The sequence below is a fragment of the Salvelinus alpinus genome, chromosome 21 (genome assembly GCF_045679555.1).
Source record: "Salvelinus alpinus chromosome 21, SLU_Salpinus.1, whole genome shotgun sequence".
NCBI lineage: Eukaryota > Metazoa > Chordata > Actinopteri > Salmoniformes > Salmonidae > Salvelinus > Salvelinus alpinus.
This window is the reverse complement of record NC_092106.1, coordinates 47,927,160-47,949,483: the sequence shown is the minus strand read 5'-3', so window position 1 is coordinate 47,949,483 and position 22,324 is coordinate 47,927,160. Positions and strand designations below refer to the sequence as shown.

The window sequence follows — 22,324 nt, the reverse complement described above, 5'->3', positions numbered from 1 at the left end:
GTTGGAGCTAGAAACACAAGCATTAGATATTACTGTACTGTTGGAGCTAGAAACACAAGCATTACATATTACTATACTGTTGGAGCTAGAAACACAAGCATTATATATTACTGTACTGTTGGAGCTAGAAACACAAGCATTACATATTACTGTACTGTTGGAGCTAGAAACACAAGCATTACATATTACTATACTGTTGGAGCTAGAAACACAAGCATTATGTATTACTGCACTGTTGGAGCTAGAAACACAAGCATTAGATATTACTGCACTGATGGAGCTAGAAACACAAGCATTACATATTACTGTACTGTTGGAGCTAGAAACACAAGCATTATATATTACTGTGCTGTTGGAGCTAGAAACACAAGCATTATATATTACTGTACTGTTGGAGCTAGAAACACAAGCATTATATATTACTGTACTGTTGGAGCTAGAAACACAAGCATTATATATTACTGTACTGTTGGAGCTAGAAACACAAGCATTACATATTACTGTACTGTTGGAGCTAGAAACACAAGCATTATATATTACTGTACTGTTGGAGCTAGAAACACAAGCATTATATATTACTGTACTGTTGGAGCTAGAAACACAAGCATTATATATTACTGTGCTGTTGGAGCTAGAAACACAAGCATTATATATTACTGTACTGTTGGAGCTAGAAACACAAGCATTATGTATTACTGTACTGTTGGAGCTAGAAACACAAGCATTACATATTACTGTACTGTTGGAGCTAGAAACACAAGCATTACATATTACTGTACTGTTGGAGCTAGAAACACAAGCATTACATATTACTGTACTGTTGGAGCTAGAAACACAAGCATTTCACTGCACCTGTGATAACATCTGCAAATCTGTGTACGCCACCAATAACCTTTGATTTGATGTGTCTATGGTCTCTGTCACTTTGGGGAAACAGTATTCTGATGTTGATGTACAGACAGACAGACAGAGAGAGAGAGACACCGACAGACAGACAGACAGACAGACAGACAGACAGACAGACAGACAGACAGACAGACAGACAGACAGACAGACAGACAGACAGACAGACAGACAGACAGACACAGAGAGAGAGAGAGGCAGACAGCCAGACAGGCAGACAGACAGACCTGGGTTCAAATAGTGTTTGCTTGGCCAACTCAATAAAGCATAGTTCAGTTCAAATACTATTGGAACCCAGGTGCGGTAGCAGTGTATCCACCAGATCAGTTCAGATCCCGCCCCTCTCTCTTCCTCTCCCTGTCGGTGACGACCGACGCCCCAGCCAGGTCGCTTAAGATCCAGGTACCCAGGATGTTGGGAGATTACTTAAACACCAGCCACAAGGGGCAACGGTGAGCTCTTTTACCGCCCGGGGATGGCGGATGGGTGTAAGCCGTATGTTCAATCCCAGTGCCCTCTTGTTGTTGTTTTTGTTGTTGTTGTTGTTGTTTGAAACTTGTCCCAAATCTAAAACTCATATCTTTAACCATTTGGAATTAGTGCCTAAACTTAACCTTTAGAAATTTGACGTCAAATGGACAAACGTCGGATTCTGAAGTGAGACTGTGAGAGCTTGTTGGATGCCCAGGCCAGCTCTGCCCAGCTACAGTAATTATCCGACGCACGCACGCACGCACGCACGCACGCACGCACGCACGCACGCACGCACGCACGCACGCACACACGCACGCACACACACACACACACACACACACACACACACACACACACACACACACACACACACACACACACACACACACACACACACACACACACACACACACACACACACACACACACACACACACACACACACACACACCCCTAAAGGGTTTGGGTAACATATTCTCTCTCCTCTCCTTTCATCCATCCACACCCATAAGCCCAGTCATCTCTGAATCTCACTATAAGCCTTTTAGCTCGCCCAGATAGACTTCACAGGAAACGTTGATGCAATGAGGCAAACGACCCAAATCACAAGTCAGCCTGATGTTTCTTTCCTTTGAAATGTTTTGCAATAAACAGAGATGTCTATGGGATGAATATCCCCTCCAAGACTCCAGGTACCGCATGCGTTCGGAAAGTATTCAGACCCCTTGACTTTTTCCACATTTTGTTACGTTACAGCCTTATTCTTAAAATCGATTTAAAAAACAAAACAAAAAAGTATAATCAATCTACTCACAATATCCCATAATGACAAAGCGAAAATAGGTTTTTAGATTTTTTTTTCTCAAATATATTACACATAATAAATAGATATTACCCTATTAACATAAGTATTCATACCCTTTGCTATGAGACTCAAATTTGAGCTCAGGTGCATCCTGTTTACATCGATCATCCTTTGAGATGTTTCTACAACTTGATTGGAGTCCACCTGTGGTAAATTCAATTGACTGGACATGATTTGGAAAGGAACACAGCTGTCTATATAAGGTCCCACAGTTGACAGTGCATGTCAGAGCAAAAACCAAGCCATGAGGTCAAAGGAATTGTCCGTAGAGCTCCAAGACAGGATTGTGTCGAGGCACAGATCTGGGGAAGGGTACCAAGAAATGTATGCAGCATAGAAGGTCCCCAAGAACACGGTGGCCTCCATCATTCCTAAATTAAAGACATTTTGAACCACCAAGACTCTTCCTAGAGCTGGCCGCCCGCCCAAACTTAGCAAAAGGGGGACAAGGGCCATGGTCAGGGAGGTGACCAAGAATCTGATGGTCATTCTAACAAAGCTCCAGAGTTCCTCTGTGGAGATGAGAGAACCTTCCAGAAGGATAACCATCTCTGCAGCACAATCAAGCCTTTTTGGAAGAGGGGCCAGACAGGCCAGACGGAAGCCAGACGGGCCAGACGGAAGCCAGACGGGCCAGACGGAAGCCAGACGGGCCAGACGGGCCAGAGGGGCCAGACGGAAGCCACTGCTCAGTAAAAGGCACATGAAAGCCCACTTGGAGTTTGCCAAAAGGCATCACGTCTGGAGGAAACCTGGCACCATCCCTACGGTGAAGCATGGTGGTGGCAACATTATGCTGTGGGGATGTTTTTCAGCGGCGGTGACTGGGAGACTAGTCAGGATCGAGGGAAAGATGAACGGAGCAAAGTACAGAGAGATCCTCAATGAAAACCTGCTCCGGATCACTCAGGACCTCAGACTGGAGTGAAGGTTCACCTTCCAACAGGACAACGACCCTAAGCACACAGTCAAGACAATGCAGGAGTTGCTTCAGGACAAGTCTCTGAATGTCCTTGGGTGGCCCAGCCAGAGCCCGGACTTGAACCCGATCGAACATCTCTGGAGAGACCTGAAAATAGCTGTGCAGCGACGCTCCCCATCCAACCTGACAGAGCTTGAGAGGATCTGCATGGAAGAATGGGAGAAACTACCCAAATACAGATGTCCCAAGCTTGTAGCGTCATACCCAAGAAGACTCGAGGCTGTAATCGCTGCAAAAAGTGCTTCAACAAAGTACTGAGTAAAAGGTCTGAATACTTATTTACTTATGTAAATGTGATATTTATATTATATATATATATCTTTTGCAAACATTTCTAAAAACCTGTTTTTGCATTATTGTTATGGGGTGTCGCCAATTGATGAGGGAAAAAAACAATTTAATCAATTTCAGAATAAGGCTGTAATTTAACAAAATGTGAAAAAAGTCAAGGGGTCTGAATACTTTCTGAATGCACTGTGTATATATATATATATATATATGTATTATTTAACAGTCATTTGTCCAAATAGTCACTGGAAAACTGTTCCACATTATCCAGAACATTCCAGTTTCCCAACAGTAACATTTTAACGTTTATGTGTCACGATACACAACCACCAAGTATGATCTACCCAGAAAGGCCGTTCCAGGAAGGAGTTGTTAATCGACAACGCCACAGGAACAAGAATCCCATAGTGTGTGTGTGTGTGTGCGCGTGTGCGTGTGCGCGCGCGTGTGTGTGAGTGTGTGCGTGCGTGCGTGTGTGTGTGGCGGGGGGGGGGGGGGGGGGGGGCTGTCATTAGAGGACTAGATAGAATTGGCTACTATAATTTTGCTGAGAAGGCTGAGGAAATGTCTGCTATTTCAGCATATTTATTGTGTCTAAGATGTTACTAAATGAATGTGTATATCTTTAGATGTTAGACTATATGGGATTAGGTAGTATAGTTTTGCAAGGCTGAGAAAATATTAGCTATTTCACCGTATTTATTGTATCTTAGATATCAGAATTGCTGCTTGGATGTGTCCTCAATATATATATATATATATATATATATATATATATATATATATATATATATATATATACACTGCTCAAAAAAATTAAGGGAACACTTAAACAACACAATGTAACTCCAAGTCAATCACACTTCTGTGAAATCAAACTGTCCACTTAGGAAGCAACACTGATTGACAATAAATTTCAAATGCTGTTGTGCAAATGGAATAGACAAAAGGTGGAAATTATAGGCAATTAGCAAGACACCCCCAAAAAAGGAGTGATTCTGCAGGTGGTGACCACAGACCACTTCTCAGTTCCTATGCTTCCTGGCTGATGTTTTGGTCACTTTTGAATGCTGGCGGTGCTCTCACTCTAGTGGTAGCATGAGACGGAGTCTACAACCCACACAAGTGGCTCAGGTAGTGCAGTTCATCCAGGATGGCACATCAATGCGAGCTGTGGCAAAAAGGTTTGCTGTGTCTGTCAGCGTAGTGTCCAGAGCATGGAGGCGCTACCAGGAGACAGGCCAGTACATCAGGAGACGTGGAGGAGGCCGTAGGAGGGCAACAACCCAGCAGCAGGACCGCTACCTCCGCCTTTGTGCAAGGAGGTGCACTGCCAGAGCCCTGCAAAATGACCTCCAGCAGGCCACAAATGTGCATGTGTCAGCATATGGTCTCACAAGGGGTCTGAGGATCTCATCTCGGTACCTAATGGCAGTCAGTCTACCTCTGGCGAGCACATGGAGGGCTGTGCGGCCCCACAAAGAAATGCCACCCCACACCATGACTGACCCATCGCCAAACCGGTCATGCTGGAGGATGTTGCAGGCGGCAGAACGTTCTCCACGGCGTCTCCAGACTCTGTCACGTCTGTCACATGTGCTCAGTGTGAACCTGCTTTCATCTGTGAAGAGCACAGGGCGCCAGTGGCGAATTTGCCAATCTTGGTGTTCTCTGGCAAATGCCAAACGTCCTGCACGGTGTTGGGCTGTAAGCACAACCCCCACCTGTGGATGTCGGGCCCTCATACCACCTTCATGGAGTCTGTTTCTGACCGTTTGAGCAGACACATGCACATTTGTGGCCTGCTGGAGGTCATTTTGCAGGGCGCTGGCAGTGCACCTCCTTGCACAAAGGCGGAGGTAGCGGTCCTGCTGCTGGGTTGTTGCCCTCCTACGGCCTCCTCCACGTCTCCTGATGTACTGGCCTGTCTCCTGGTAGCGCCTCCATGCTCTGGACACTACGCTGACAGACACAGCAAACCTTTTTGCCACAGCTCGCATTGATGTGCCATCCTGGATGAACTGCACTACCTGAGCCACTTGTGTGGGTTGTAGACTCCGTCTCATGCTACCACTAGAGTGAGAGCACCGCCAGCATTCAAAAGTGACCAAAACATCAGCCAGGAAGCATAGGAACTGAGAAGTGGTCTGTGGTCACCACCTGCAGAATCACTCCTTTTTTGGGGGTGTCTTGCTAATTGCCTATAATTTCCACCTTTTGTCTATTCCATTTGCACAACAGCATGTGAAATTTATTGTCAATCAGTGTTGCTTCCTAAGTGGACAGTTGGATTTCACAGAAGTGTGATTGACTTGGAGTTACATTGTGTTGTTTAAGTGTTCCCTTTATTTTTTTGAGCAGTGTATATAGAGAGAGAGAGAGAGAGAGAGAGAGAGAGAGAGAGAGAGAGAGAGAGAGAGAGAGAGAGAGAGAGAGAGAGAGAGAGAGAGAGAGAGAGAGAGAGAGAGAGAGAGAGAGAGAGAGAGAGAGAGAGAGAGAGAGAGAGAGAGAGAGAGAGAGAGATTGCATGAGAGAGAGAGAGAGAGAGGGAGATTGCATGAGAGAGAGAGAGAGAGAGGGAGAGAGAGAGAGAGAGGGAGAGAGAGAGAGAGCGGGGGATGGAGAGAGAGAGAGAGAGAGAGAGAGCGGGGGATGGAGAGAGTGAAAGCGAGGGAGAGGGAGAGAGGGAGTGCGTGGGTGGATGGGTGGACTGATGCATGCAGGCAAAAACACCAGTCACAGAGGGATTACCAAGCACACAAACCAGACTAGGGTGCTTTTCAGCATGCACACTGGCTGGATACCTGACTTTACACATTAAACCAACTTACCCACACACACACACACACACACACACACACACACACACACACACACACACACACACACACACACACACACACACACACACACACACACACACACACACACACACACACACAACCTCATACAACCGTATAATACCCAGTCCTCATAGCTCACCTTGACTTGACGATGTTCCTTAAAGGATGAGATAGATTGTGAGGATGCTATTATCCGTCAATCTAAAGCACGGCCTTATTCAGGGTATCTGTAGGTTCCATCACGTTGAATTTAAGAGCTTTTTTAATGCCACTTGAAATGCAATTTACAGTTTTTTTTGATTGCTTAAGCACGATTTTCAAAACAGGGCTCGTGTTTTCAAAACACTACACACAATTAGCACAACCACACACCCAATTAGCAAAACACTACAGATCCTTTGCAAAATTAAACACTCTTGTAAAAACTATACACTTCTTTTTAAAAACCACACTTTGTTACCATATGAAACACACACGTTTCACATTACTATACTCTGTTTGCACGAGTTACACTCTGCTGTGATAAACCTAAAGCACTTCTACTTCCCTATGATTAGAGTAGGCTACTATCAACAAAGTACAAATATAATGTACATTCACCAAACACTACACAAGACCAATGTTGCAGACTGAAGAAACTCATTTATTTCTCAACACGCCCAAAATGTTGACATGGAGATTCATAATACTGTAACCAAACGTCACTTTACGTATTGTAAGTTAAAAAAAATATATAAAAAAATAACTAGACATTGTCTATTCGCCTAGCTGGATCTGGCCAGAGAGTTTCATCAACATCGCAGGCAATGTTGTCATTAGCAAGACACCTTGGAAAGAAACGTCTTGAATGACGAATCCATCCTTGCATTGCTGCTACCTCCATCTGGTCACAGGCCTCCTCCATGGCTTGGAGGAGGGGTACCTCAGCCTGGAGACGGAGATCATATACCTTCCACCGCCATGCCGAGAAAAACTCTTCTATAGGGTTGAGGAATGGAGAGTATGGTGGAAGATATAGGACGGTGAAATGTGGATGTTGCTGAAACCAGTTCTGAACCAGAGCAGAGCGGTGGAAAGACACATTGTCCCAGACAACAATGTATTGCATATGATCGATTTGATTTGCTGCTGTTATGTTGTGCAATTGGTCCAAGAATGTAAGTATGAGTGCTGTGTTGTAAGGGCCCATATGGGCATGGCGGTGGAGGACCCAATTCTGTGTAATGGCTGCACAGAGTGTTATATTACCCCCACGTTGCCCTGGGACATTGACTATAGCCCTGTGGCCAATGATGTTTCTTCCCCTCCTTCGTGTTCTCGTCAGGTTGAACCCAGCCTCATCTACGTAAATGAACTCATGCTGGATCTCCTCTCCATCCATTCGTAAAACTCTCTGAAAAACAGTGTCAGGCAAAATTGTGTAGTTCAGTGTAGATCTAGTATACATATTACAGTACAGTAAAAGATTATGAGACAGTATGCAAGATCACACTGCTAAAGTGAGTACATACCTCTGCATAATCATGCCGCAGTCGTTTCACCCTTTCGGAATTGCGCTCGAAAGGCACTCGATAAATTTGCTTCATTTGAATATGTTTTTTTTTAGGATGCGTGCCAGTGTTGATGTTGAGACCTGATGGATATCGTTGAAAATGGCGTGGTTATTGATAATGTTAGCTTGGAGCTGCTTGAGTGTTATAGCATTGTTGGCCAAAACCATGTTTACTATCTCCCTCTCTTGCTGTTCTGTGAACATAGGAGGCCTTCCCCCTTGTCGTCCCTGACCCTCAATCCTATGTAGAAAAAAAAACAGTATACAATAGTACAGTAATTTCACAGGAAAAGGTAACAGAAGTGCTGATAGTGCATAGAATACAGTACTGTGAGCAGTTACTGAAACCGTGCAGATCTTTTTGATATGATGATATTTTTACAATACCTATTTTCCAGTCGAAATGTTCTCATCACACTTGCCACTGTATATCGGCTTAGATTTGTCTGTACTCGCAGTCCAGCCTCCCTCAGCGTCAGGCCGTGGTTGACAACGTGGTCAACCAGTGTTGCGCGGATCTCATTTGTCAGATTCGGTCCTCTTTGAGCACCTTCTTGTCTTCCTCTTTCTCTTCCTCTTCCTCCCCTTCCTCGTCCTCCTCCTCGTCCTCCTCGTTCTCCTCCTCGTCCTCCTCCTCGTCCTCCTCCTCCTCCTCGTCTTACTCTTTCTCTCTTTCCATTGTCCTTGAAGACCGATGAACTCACCTGCTGCTTTTTATAGTGCTTATACACCTGATTGGTGTGTCTACAATTAAGCAAACAAGTGTTTGCACACCTGATGACTGTGTTGAACCAATTGGTTGGACGGTGTGGTAATTTGACAGTCAGTGCTTTGGTATTGCAAGGACGTGACTTTATTATAGATTTTTGTGTGTAATGTATGTTAAGTGTGTTTAGTGTTTTGCAAATCACTGTGTGTAGAGTTTTGCAACAAGTGTGAGGTTGACAATGTGCTTATAGTTGTGCAAATATGGGCTGATGTTTTGCTTCTTGAGTGTAAGGTTTTGCTAATAGTGTACTACTTTTAATTTTAGTGTGTAAGCAATCCCAAAAAACTGTAATACCAATTTTTTGGTATTAAACCTACTAATCTTCACGTATTTTTTTTCACGTGTCACCAAAATTAAAAGCAAATGAGTAGGCTAATTATCTTCACCGTGCTTTAATAAAGATGTGCAATAGACTACCGAGATGGTATTCAAACAACTTGTTTAAAAACTAAGCAGGAAGCATGATTGAAGATATGTTTATGTGCACTGCAACTTAATCCAGTGATGTCATGAATTTGACAATTAAGGCTATATGGTTGTTATATTGTAGTGTTAAAATAGGGACTCGATATGTTTAGTTCAATAGAGATTAATTTACCTACTTCGTTATGTGGACTACTATCACAGACTAATATGTTTGGTGCTAATTCACCAGCTGGGTAAGTGGAAAACTCAAAACGTATTATTAGCTAGAATCACTGCCTCTAAATATAATTGCCACTGGAAGTAGCCGTGTTTAAATCAAACAGTAAATTAATTATGACCGCCGTAAAAAAATAAAAACGTCGCTGTCATAACGTCATACCCAATTAGAACGATGCGCTCGCAGAGGCCAAAGCTCTCCCTATCTCAAATCCCATATCAATATCTCGGTTGTCAAATACACAGCTGAGAAATACAAAATCCTCCTGTGTACATCCCCTCTTCAACTGTTCAAGTGTGACAACAAACTTTTACACGGGATAGCTAGTTTTTTATTTTTTATTTTTTTATTTTTCTTAAACGCTAAAATCAGATCACATTTTAGTTTCTACTGGAGCACAGAGGGCAAGGCAGTAGAAACGGTCTCTCTCATTATCACTGCAGCAGGGCCCCAAGGGAAACAGGCACATGGGCAGGCTAGACACTTTTTCTTTTTGTACAGGTTGAATGAAGATAATTCACATTTACTGTTTGACCAAATCATTCAATATCTAAATAGTTAACCTAGCTATCTAACCAGTGCGCTAACTAGCCAAGCTACAAGAAATTGAAATTCGAAATTGGCTATCTAGTTTGCAGCCTACTGTACCTTACTCACCTTGCTCTCTCATCTGGCCACCGACGACCTGCAGTGGCTCACGCGCATCACGCGCACACACAGAATCATAGACTGAGCATCTTGAAAATGCCCCTGTAATTTGATGGCAACATTTTTTAATTCCTCTTTTGCCGGGGAAGCAATAATTAAACAGCTGCACAACATAGCAGAAATATCATCTCCGGTCGAAAACTGAATTTTAATAATTTTGGGGGGGCCTTTCATTTAGATAATGAATTTAAGAGTTTTTAAGGACACCCACCCATCCTGGTTCTATAATATGTGTGAAAAGCAGTCCGGTGCATAAGTCGTGTTCAGGGAACTGTCTTGGGGAACGTTATCAGGCCTGGCGCACGACACGCTGTGCTCTCAATGGAAACCACTTAGATGATTCATTTGCTCCACACACACACACCACGGGCAGACGAACACACACACACACCACGGGCAGACGAACACACACACCACGGGCAGACGAACACACACACACACACACACACACACACACACACACACACACACACACACACACACACACACACACACACACACACACACACACACACACCACGGGCAGACGAACACACACACACACACACACACACACACACACACACACACACACACACACACACACACACACACACACACACACACACACACACACACACACACACCACGGGCAGACGAACACGCACACACACACACACACACACACACACACACACACACACACACACACACACACACACACACACACCACGGGCAGACGAACACACACACACACACACACACACACACACACACACACACACACACACACACACACACACACACACACACACACACACACACACACACACCACGGGCAGACGAACACGTACACACACACACACACACACACACACACACACACACACACACACACACACACACACACACACACACACACACACACACCACTGGCAGACGAACACGTACACACACACACACACACACACACACACACACACACACACACACACACACACACACACACACACACACACACACACACACACACACACCACGGGCAGACGAACACACACACACACACACACACACACACACACACACACACACACACACACACACACACACACACACACACACACCACGGGCAGACGAACACACACACACACACACGCACACACACACACACACACACACACACACACACACACACACACACACACCACGGGCAGACGAACACGTACACACACACACACACACACACACACACACACACACACACACACACACACACACACACACACACACACACACACACACACACCACGGGCAGACGAACACGTACACACACACACACACACACACACACACACACACACACACACACACACACACACACACACACACACACACACACACACACACACACACACACACACACACACCACGGGCAGACGAACACGTACACACACACACACACACACACACACACACACACACACACACACACACACACACACACACACACACACACACACACACACACACACACACACACACACACACCACGGGCAGACGAACACACACACACACACACACACACACACACACACACACACACACACACACACACACACACACACACACACACACACACCACGGGCAGACGAACACGTACACACACACACACACACACACACACACACACACACACACACACACACACACACACACACACACACCACTGGCAGACGAACACGTACACACACACACACACACACACACACACACACACACACACACACACACACACACACACACACACACACACACACACACACACACACACACACACACACACACCACGGGCAGACGAACACACACACACACACACACACACACACACACACACACACACACACACACACACACACACACACACACACACACACACACACACACACACACCACGGGCAGACGAACACACACACACACACACGCACACACACACACACACACACACACACACACACACACACACACACACACACACACACACACACCACGGGCAGACGAACACGTACACACACACACACACACACACACACACACACACACACACACACACACACACACACACACACACACCACGGGCAGACGAACACGTACACACACACACACACACACACACACACACACACACACACACACACACACACACACACACACACACACACACACACCACGGGCAGACGAACACACACACACACTGCAATTTGACATACCAGGTATCAAGCAGAAATGGACTTTAAAAACAATTTTGGTGCCCATCAATATTACAAACTTACAGAATCATATTTATGATATATTATGTTAACTAATAGCAAAGAAGAGTTTTGTATTTGGCCTAATCGAGACCAAATTAAATCTGTGTGACCTGATACCCTTTGGATTGATCATTTTACATTGTCAGTGTACTAGTTCGTACACAGTGCATGTTTTAATCATGACCAGAGTTACCACCTAAATGCCAAATTATCCCTGGTAGATCTAAAAACACCATAATTCTGCGGTGCTGGTGAGAACTGGCAAAATGTTTCACAAACTCATCCGTGTTGAAGGGGAGCGTGCCCTCCTCGACTCAACACTGAGAATTCAGAGGTGACTTAACCAGTCATCATCCATTGTTGTCCGAAGGTGGGGGTTTTAATCCGTTTTAAAGCTGAGAAGCTTCTCTCGCAAGAAGCACCGCTGACTGGTGTAACAACAGAAATCTTACAAAGTCGAAATAGCTCACGGAAAACCTCTTTATAAATGTTCTGGAAACACAACAAAGTCAAGGAGAGTAGACGGTCTGTCCCTTCCACTTTTTCTCTCTCCTATCAAGAAGCCGCTTGGTTTGATGAACCTCATGTTTGAGGTCCTTCTAAATCTGACTCAAAGGTCTGAGCGAAGGCAAACAGAGGCTCATCGTTCAAGAATGTTGTACTCTTTGGGTTGAGAGATTGGACCCCTTGCATTATCTCGCATTTCTTCTTTGAAAAACAGCCTCTACAGCTCAGCTGTGAGACTGTCGAGCGCCCGATAAAAGATAGCTCTTTGGGAAGCTCTCACCATCACTTCGGTCACTATTTGTCTGTCCTACATCATCAATGAGTCGTGAAATCTTAAGCTTGTTTTAGACGGTCTTTAACACACTGTTTGTACACTTATTTTGCAATGCTCTGCAATCTCTTCAACCTCTTTCCATAGTTGTCCAAAGTAACCCTCACTTCTGTAGTCCTGTAATGTGTCTGTAAGGGCACCTACTAGATCCACAGCCCTTGCTGGGTCAAGAGAGCTTGATTAGAGCATGTCAGGAAGACATTTGGCATCACCAAGCACTTTACAAAAGGTAACCAAAAGCCCTTATGAAATATAAATCTATCTGAGAAAGAAGGCCTCCTTGCCTCCACTGATCTATCACCACTATTTTCAAGTGTGATGTCCTGTAGCGCTCTCAGAACTGCTGGAAGTCTGTCCCTCAGATTACGGCACGCCATTTATCTGCAGGCCCACCTTACATCCGTAAGTCTCCGTAGTTCCCCGGGCTGCTGCTGCTGTGGATACAGCCAGAGTACGAGCCAGATACAAAGTTTATAAAGCTTCTGCAGGAGAGATTTTTTTTTTTAACTGCCTCAGGCACTGATTTTACAGCATCGACAAGAACCACATTCAAACAATGTGCATTATAATGCACATAAAAATTCATCGTCATAGCCTTGCCCAACAAGATTATTTCTGTAGTCCAGACCATGTTTTTCAAGGCAATCAATTATAATTTTTGTGAGACCTGCTGCATCTAAGATTTCAGCTGAGTGAAAGTGTAAAAAGCTTGTGTGGATGGTCCCGTTGTAACAGTACCTCACAACTAAAGACATTAGTTATTCTTTAAATCTTTGGTTTCATCTGAAATTACACGAAAAACTTCCCTTTCTTTTACTTCTCTTATTATTTAACGTTGTACCATCTCATCTCAGCCCTCAACAACTTCTTTCTGGATTTGGTGGCTTGTGTACTTATTAGCATTGCCACATTTCCTTTTCTCTATGAGAGGGTCATGCTTTGCTATTTCTTCTAAGATTGTCAAAAAATGACCCTTGTTGTGAGAGTCATTAGACTCTCGATGACTCTCTCTGCGCGATATTTTGAGTGGCAGTTAATAGGAGCACATCTGCAATTGTTTAAATGTAAGTACAGTTTTCCTCCACTTTCTTTTTCCGGTCCTCATTTATGACATCTAACATTGATGAGTTGCTGTCAATAGCCCTTTCATGCTGATTCCAAGCATACATAGCATTGATATGATGCTCTGCCTTCAAATGGAGATTAAACCCAGAATCTTTAAACAGCGCCTTTTTCCAGTTACAAAAACCTGACTGTGATGTGAAGGCAGATTCAGGTGTATTTGGGCAGAGAAAAATGCCTACAGGCGAAACAATAAGTCAAATCTTGACTTACAGAATATTTAAGCCATGAATTGTCCTTTATACCAGGAGCTGTTGAAAGCCTTTTTCCTAGTGACATTCTGAGTTCTGGGAAATGTTTTCAAACACGGCTGTACAGGACCCTCTTCTCAGGATCTTGAAATGTCTGAAATACACATTAAATAATGTGTCTCTATATATAATAATAATAATAATAATAATACTAATAATAATAAACTAATAATATCTCTATGGAAATTTAGAATTAAGGGATCCACAAGATTAGATACTAACAGCTGTTAACTAAAATGTGTAGTTTAAAGTATAGGCCTGTCCTACCATTGGGTCCTTTTGGAACAGCCTATCTATTTAAATAGCCCTTCGTACATCAGCTGATATCTCAAAGTGCTGTACAGAAACCCAGCCTAAAACCCCAAACAGCAAGCAATGCAGGTGTAGAAGCACGGTGGCTAGGAAAAACTCCCTAGAAAGGCCAAAACCTAGGAAGAAACCTAGAGAGGAACCAGGCTATGAGGGGTGGCCAGTCGTCTTCTGGCTGTGCCGGGTGGAGATTATAACAGAACATGGCCAAGATGTTCAAATGTTCATAAATGACCAGCATGGTCAAATAATAATAATCACAGTAGTTGTCGAGGGTGCAGCAAGTCAGCACCTCAGGAGTAAATGTCAGTTGGCTTTTCATAGCCGATCATTAAGAGTATCTCTACCGCTCCTGCTGTCTCTAGAGAGTTGAAAACAGCAGGTCTGGGACAGGTAGCACGTCCGGTGAACAGGTCAGGGTTCCATAGTCGCAGGCAGAACAGTTGAAACTGGAGCAGCAGCACGGCCAGGTGGATTGGGGACAGCAAGGAGTCATCATGCCAGGTCGTCCTGACGCATGGTCCTAGGGCTCAGGTACTCCGAGAGAGGGAAAGAAAGAGAGAAAGAGAGAATTAGAGAGAGCATACTAAAATTCACACAGGACACCGGATAAGACAGGAGACGTACTCCAGATATAACAAACTGACCCTAGCCCTCTTGATATGTTCGTCAAAAGAGAGATCAGGGTCCAGAGTAACGCCGAGGTCCTTCACAGTTTTATTTGAGACGACTTTACAACCATCAAGATTAATTGTCAGATTCAACAGAAGATCTCTTTGTTTCTTGGGACCTAGAACAAGCATCTCTGTTTTGTCTGAGTTTAAAAGTAGAAAGTTTGCAGCCATCCACTTCCTTATGTCTGAAACACAGGCTTCTAGCGAGGGCAATTTTGGGGCTTCACCATGTTTCATTGAAATGTACAGCTGTGTGTCATCCGCATAGCAGTGAAAGTTATCATTATGTTTTCGAATGACATCCCCAAGAGGTGACTTTCACTTTTACTTGAGTCATTTTCTATTAAAGGTATCATGGCTTATTCAAGTATGACAATTGGGGTACTTTTTCCACTACTGGTTATCACAATATAATCACTATATATGGAAAAGGGTGACATTTGGAGCACAGTCCAAGTCTTCAACACATCTGTCAAACAGCAGCAATGAATCACAAAGATGACCATTTCTCTGTCCTCCTCTGGTGTAAATACCCTCTCTGTCTACTGTGGTGTAAATACCCTCTCTGTCTACTGTGGTGTAAATACCCTCTCTGTCTACTGTGGTGGGGCTGGTCTGTAGTGTAAATACCCTCTCTGTTTACTGTGGTGGGGCTGGTCTGTAGTGTAAATACCCTCTCTGTCTACTGTGGTGGGGCTGGTCTGTAGTGTAAATACCCTCTCTGTCTACTGTGGTAGGGCTGGTCTGTAGTGTAAATACCCTCTCTGTCTACTGTGGTGTAAATACCCTCTCTGTCTACTGTGGTGTAAATACCCTCTCTGTCTACTGTGGTGGGGCTGGTCTGTAGTGTAAATACCCTCTCGGTCTACTGTGGTAGGGCTGGTCTGTAGTGTAAATACCCTCTCTGTTTACTGTGGTGTAAATACCCTCTCTGTCTACTGTGGTGGGGCTGGTCTGTAGTGTAAATACCCTCTCTGTCTACTGTGGTAGGGCTGGTCTGTAGTGTAAATACCCTCTCTGTCTACTGTGGTGGGGCTGGTCTGTAGTGTAAATACTCTCTCTGTCTACTGTGGTAGGGCTGGTCTGTAGTGTAAATACCCTCTCTGTCTACTGTGGTGTAAATACCCTCTCTGTCTACTGTGGTGTAAATACCCTCTCTGTCTACTGTGGTGGGGCTGGTCTGTAGTGTAAATACCCTCTCGGTCTACTGTGGTAGGGCTTGTCTGTAGTGTAAATACCCTCTCTGTTTACTGTGGTGTAAATACCCTCTCTGTATACTGTGGTGGGGCTGGTCTGTAGGGTAAATACCCTCTCTGTCTACTGTGGTAGGGCTGGTCTGTGGTGTAAATACCCTATATGTTTACTGTGGTAGGGCTGGTCTGTAGTGTAAATACCCTCTCTGTCTACTGTGGTAGGGCTGGTCTGTAGTGTAAATACCCTCTCTGTCTACTGTGGTAGGGCTGGTCTGTAGTGTAAATACCCTCTCTGTCTACTGTGGTGGGGCTGGTCTGTGTAAATACCCTCTCTGTCTACTGTGGTGGGGCTGGTCTGTAGTGTAAATACCCTCTCTGTTTACTGTGGTGTAAATACCCTCACTGTCTACTCTGGTGTAAATACCCTCTCTGTCTACTGTGGTGGGGCTGGTCTGTAGTGTAAATACCCTCTCTGTCTACTGTGGTGTAAATACCCTCTCTGTCTACTGTGTTGGGGCTGGTCTGTAGTGTAAATACCCTCTCTGTTTACTGTGGTGTAAATACCCTCTCTGTCTACTCTGGTGTAAATACCCTCTCTGTCTACTGTGGTGGGGCTGGTCTGTAGTGTAAATACCCTCTCTGTCTACTGTGTTGGGGCTGGTCTGTAGTGTAAATACCCTCTCTGTCTACTGTGGTGGGACTGGTATGTAGTTTAAATACCCTCTCTGTCTACTGTGGTGGGGCTGGTCTGTAGTGTAAATACCCTCTCTGTCTACTGTGGTGTAAATACCCTCTCTGTCTACTGTGTTGGGGCTGGTCTGTAGTGTAAATACCCTCTCTGTCTACTGTGGTGTAAATACCCTCTCTGTCTGCTGTGGTGTGGCTGGTCTGTAGTGTAAATACCCTCTCTGTCTACTGTGGTGTAAATACCCTCTCTGTCTGCTGTGGTGAGGCTGGTCTGTAGTGTAAATACCCCCTCTGTCTACTGTGGTGGGGCTGGTCTGTAGTGTTATTACCCTCTCTGTCTACTGTGGTGTAAATACCCTCTCTGTCTACTGTAGTGTAAATACCCTCTCTGTCTACTGTGGTAGGGCTGGTCTGTATTGTAAATATCCTCTCTGTCTACTGTGGTGGGGCTGGTCTGTAGTGTAAATACCCTCTCTGTCTACTGTGGTGTAAATACCCTCTCTGTCTACTGTGTTGGGGCTGGTCTGTAGTGTAAATACCCTCTCTGTCTACTGTGGTGTAAATACCCTCTCTGTCTACTGTGGTGTAAATACCCTCTCTGCCTACTGTGGTGGGGCTGGTCTGTAGTGTAAATACCCTCTCTGTTTACTGTGGTGTAAATACCCTCTCTGTCTACTGTGGTGGGGCTGGTCTGTAGTGTTATTACCCTCTATGTCTACTGTGGTGTAAATACCCTCTCTGTCTACTGTAGTGTAAATACCCTCTCTGTCTACTGTGGTAGGGCTGGTCTGTATTGTAAATATCCTCTCTGTCTACTGTGGTGGGGCTGGTCTGTAGTGTAAATACCCTCTCTGTCTACTGTGGTGTAAATACCCTCTCTGTCTACTGTGTTGGGGCTGGTCTGTAGTGTAAATACCCTCTCTGTCTACTGTGGTGTAAATACCCTCTCTGTCTACTGTGGTGTAAATACCCTCTCTGCCTACTGTGGTGGGGCTGGTCTGTAGTGTAAATACCCTCTCTGTTTACTGTGGTGTAAATACCCTCTCTGTCTACTGTGGTGTAAATACCCTCTCTGTCTACTGTGGTGTAAATACCCTCTCTGTCTACTGTGGTGAGGCTGGTCTGCTCTGGTGGGCTGATCTATATAGGGCCTCCTTGTGCGTCCCAAACGGCCAGGAGCAAAAGGAGTACGCTATATAGGGAGCAGGTTGCCATTTGAGACTCAGTAAAAAAAACTTGTTTGCTCTTTGCACTGTGGCCGATTGTGAGTTCTGTAACGTTAGCAAGTTATACGATGTGTTTCAGCCGGGCTAGGGAGGGACATGTGTTTCAGCCGGCTAGGGAGGGACATGTGTTTCAGCCGGGCTAGGGAGGGACATGTGTTTCAGCCGGGCTAGGGAGGGACATGTGTTTCAGCCGGGCTAGGGAGGGACATGTGTTTCAGCCAGCTAGGGAGGGACATGTGTTTCAGCCAGCTAGGGAGGGACATGTGTTTCAGCCAGCTAGGGAGGGACATGTGTTTCAGCCGGGCTAGGGAGGGACATGTGTTTCAGCCGGGCTAGGGAGGGACATGTGTTTCAGCCGGGCTAGGGAGGGACATGTGTTTCAGCCAGCTAGGGAGGGACATGTGTTTCAGCCGGGCTAGGGAGGGACATGTGTTTCAGCCAGCTAGGGAGGGACATGTGTTTCAGCCAGCTAGGGAGGGACATGTGTTTCAGCCGGGCTAGGGAGGGACATGTGTTTCAGCCAGCTAGGGAGGGACATGTGTTTCAGCCAGCTAGGGAGGGACATGTGTTTCAGCCAGCTAGGGAGGGACATGTTTTCCCCTCTTATTTTGATTTCGTTATGTTAGCGAGGTTGAAAGACAAGTGGTCAGCTGCTGCTAATGGATGGGTTATGATGGGAGCTGTAAAGGGACTGTTGTTTCCCTTTTTACAGATGAACAGACAACATGGCGTCTTGAAGACCTTCAGGGGCCCATTGGGGCCGTAAAATGTCATTCTCTTCTTCAACTTCCCCTCTTCAATATTTAAAAGTATTAAAGGCGCAAAGCACACACACTGGTACACGCACACACACACACACACACACACACACACACACACACACACACACACACACACACACACACACACACACACACACACACACACACACACACACACACACACACACACACACACACACACACACACACACACACACACACACACACACACACTGGTAGGCACACATACACACACCTACTTAAATTCATCCCTACATTCCCCTAGGCGGGACCTGGGGGTGGAAGGGAGAGAGATTGGTGTGTACTTGCTCTTGAAGGTAGTGATTGGTGCATTGGGGATAGATTTCCAGTAATTAATTAATTTCCATCAACCGGTGGATATAATACGATATAGGCTCAGACCTAAATTGCACCCTATTTCATATATAGTGCACTACTTTTGACCAGGGTCCATTTTCAAAAGTAGTGCACTGTCACGCCCTGACCTTAGTTGTCTCTGTTTTCTTTATTATTTTGGTTAGGTCAGGGTGTGACGAGGGTGGGTATGCGTGTTTTGTATTATCTAGGGGTTTTGGTAAATCTAGGTATATGTAAGTCTATGGAATTGGTTCCCAATCAGAGGCAGCTGTTTATCGTTGTCTCTGATTGGGGATCATATTTAGGTTGCCATTTTCCCTTTTGGTTTTGTGGGTTCTTGTTCTATGTTTAGTTGCCTGTCTGCACTAGCCATATTAGCTTCACGGTTCGTTTTGTTATTTTGTTTGTTTTGTTCAGTGTTCGTTCTTTAAATAAAGAAGAATGTACACTTACCACGCTGCGCCTTGGTCTCCTCACTACGACGGCCGTGACATGCACTATATAGGGAATAGGGCCCCATAGGACTGGTCTAAAGTAGTGCACTATATAGGGAATAGGGGCCCATAGGACTGGTCTAAAGTAGTGCACTATATAGGGAATAGGGCCCCATAGGACTGGTCTAAAGTAGTGCACTATATAGGGAATAGGGCCCCATAGGACTGGTCTAAAGTAGTGCACTATATACGGAATAGGGCCCCATAGGACTGGTCTAAAGTAGTGCACTATATAGGGAATAGGGTTCCATATGGGACACAGATATAATAAGATATAAGATGCAGAGTACTGCAATGTATTAAATAACAGGATATTAAAGAACAATGTATTAAATAACAGGATATTAAAGAACAATGTATTAAATAACAGGATATTAAAGAACAATGTATTAAATAACAGGATATTAAAGAACAGGATATTAAATAACAGTGTATTAAAGAACAGAATATTAAATAACAGTGTATTAAAGAACATAATATTAAAGAACAGATATTAAATAACAGTGTATTAAGGAACATATTATTAAATAACAAGATATTAAAGAACATAATATTAAATAACAGGATATTAAAGAACATAATATTAAATAACAGGATATTAAAGAACATAATATTAAATAACAGGATATTAAAGAACATAATATTAAAGAACAATGTATTAAAGAAGTGGACATTAGATAAGAGTGTATTAAAGAACAGGTTATAATTTTTTTTATTAAATAACAGGTTATTAAAAAATGTATTAAGGAACAGGTTATTAAAGAATAGTGTATTATAAAACAATATGTTAAAGAAAAGTGTATTAAATAACAGTGCATTGAATAATAGTATATTAAAGAACAGTGATTTAAAGAACAGGATTTTAAATAACCACGTATTAAAGAACAGGATATTAAAGAACAGTGTATTAAAGAACAGGATATTAAAGAACAGGATATTTGTCACGCCCTGACCATAGAGAGCTGTTTATTCTCTATGTTGGTTAGGTCGGGGTGTGACTAAGGGTGGGTTATCTAGGGGAATTGTAATGTCTATGTTGGCCTGGTATGGTTCCCAATCAGAGACAGCTGTTTATCGTTGTCTCTGATTGGGGATCATATTTAGGTAGCCATTTCCCCATTGTGCTTTGTGGGATCTTGACTATGTATAGTTGCCTGTGAGCACTACTCTGAGCTTCACGTTTCGTTTGTTCGCTTTATTGTTTTTGTTCTTTGAGTTTTCTCTTCCTAATAAAAGGGATGGAAACATACCACGCTGCATCTTGGTACAATCATTATGATGAACGTGACAATATTAAAGAACAATGTATTAAAGAACAATGTATTAAAGAACAGTGTATTAAAGAACAGTTTTTACAGTGTATTAAAGAACAGGATATTAACGAACAGGATATTAAAGAACAGGATATTTAAGTAACATGATATTAAAGAGCAGGATATTAAGTAACAGGATATTAAGTAACAGGATATTAAAGGACAATGTATTAAGGAACAGGATATTAAGTAACAGGATATTAACGAGCAGGATGTTAACAACAGGATGTTAAAGAACAGGATATTAAATAACAGGATGTTAACAGGATGTTAAAGAACAGTGTTTTTATCTGGGATTTCCGTTCTACTTCCTCTGTCTCCCTCCACCTCTCTTCCTATCCTTTTCTGTCTTCACTCTCTCCTGTTTCATCTTTCTCCCTCTTTCGTTCCTCCCTCCCTCTTCCTCCTCCCTTTCTCTTTCTCCCTTTTGCCCTCTACTCTTTCACCCTCATCCTCTTTGCTGCTCTCCCCTCACCTCTCTCTTTCCCTCTCTCTCCCTCATCCTCTTTGCTGCTATCCCCTCACCTCTCTCTTTCCCTCTCTCTCCTCTTTCACCCTCATCCTCTTTACTGCTCTCCCTCCATCTCTGTCTTTCCCTCTCTCTCCTCTTTCACCCTCATCCTCTTTACTGCTCTCCCTCCATCTCTGTCTTTCCCTCTCTCTCCTCATTCACCCTCATCCTCTTTACTGCTCTCCCCTCACCTCTCCCCTCACCTCTCTCTTTCCCTCTCTCTCCTCTTTCACCCTCATCCTCTTTACTGCT

The 22,324-nt window shown here is 44.1% G+C and overlaps 1 protein-coding gene across 2 annotated transcripts in view; it reads left to right on the top strand.

Moving 5' to 3' along the window:
* LOC139548400 (small G protein signaling modulator 2-like) overlaps positions 1 to 22,324 on the top strand; it is a 189,585-nt gene that overhangs the window by 57,842 nt on the left and 109,419 nt on the right. The gene's annotated exons all lie outside the window — the stretch shown is intronic.